Raw genomic sequence first — 1,102 nt, 5'->3', positions numbered from 1 at the left:
TTAAATGTACTCATTCACCAGGCGTCATATACGTAATACAGCGGCGTTACACAGAAAACAATTTCATCAAATATTACGTATTTGTTCAAGGAGAAATTACTTCGATTACAAAACTTCTTGTGTTTTTTCAGACACCCTAGTCTCGAATGCTCGTTCAATGTGGTATTGGAAAAACAAAAAAACAAAAAACGGAATGATGAAACGAGAGAGAGAGAAAAAAAAAAAAAAAAAAATCATCACAAATGACGAAAACTCGTGCCGTGGGACACCACCTGAGTGTTGTTTATTCATATATTTGCCCTTTTTCTTTTGAGCAATTCATTTATTTATCTTTATTTATCTATTTGTTTATCTATTTTATTTATCTATTTACTTATTTTTTCTTAGGTTGCGAGGGGAAGAGGAGGACGGGAGGGGGACGGGGACGGGAAAGGAGGGGGAACGTTGTCGCCAGGTTACTTTCTTCGAATGTGAGAAGGTTTTCCTTTTCTCGTAAAGCATTATACTCGTACCTTTTCCAGGACACCTTTTACCAAACCATTTAACTTTTTTCATAATAGCGTTATCGTTTCTATTATTATCAAATTAGTTTGTCTGTGACGCCACAATTCTATTCAGTTGCAGTGGTGTATTCTGTCCATGACTTCAATGATTACTTTTACACATTATGTTCTAGATAGCACCAGACGATTTATTACGAGAAGACGGGACCTCACGCTCCACGACGCAAGAATGCCTTAAGGGCTTCGTTTTGCTTAGAGAATTATTCTTCACGTATGAGGGACTGATGGCATGTTTTATGAAATTGATATTTGAGGGGCTTTAGTGTCAGTGAAGACTGGCACAAAAAAAGTAATATCCTTGCCCTCTGGTACCCTCGTCTGATCTCTCCTTTGCTATCTCCATAACTCAGTTAAATCACTAGTTCTTACTAACAAAATTATTAAGAAAATCATCTGAGAGTAGGACCTCGTACTGAAGTGGCAAAACTAATACGCAAAGGGTCATAATCATGTAATGAGGGTTCTTGAAGTACCTGTGACCTAATTTCTGATACCATTATCATGAGGTCATACCTCTCAAGGAACACTGGCGTGACGTT

The sequence above is a fragment of the Oratosquilla oratoria genome, chromosome 2 (assembly GCF_046742065.1).
Source record: "Oratosquilla oratoria isolate Oo_2021 chromosome 2, ASM4674206v1, whole genome shotgun sequence".
Classification (NCBI taxonomy): domain Eukaryota; kingdom Metazoa; phylum Arthropoda; class Malacostraca; order Stomatopoda; family Squillidae; genus Oratosquilla; species Oratosquilla oratoria.
The sequence above is the reverse complement of the archived record's forward strand: the minus strand, read 5'-3'. Positions refer to the sequence as shown.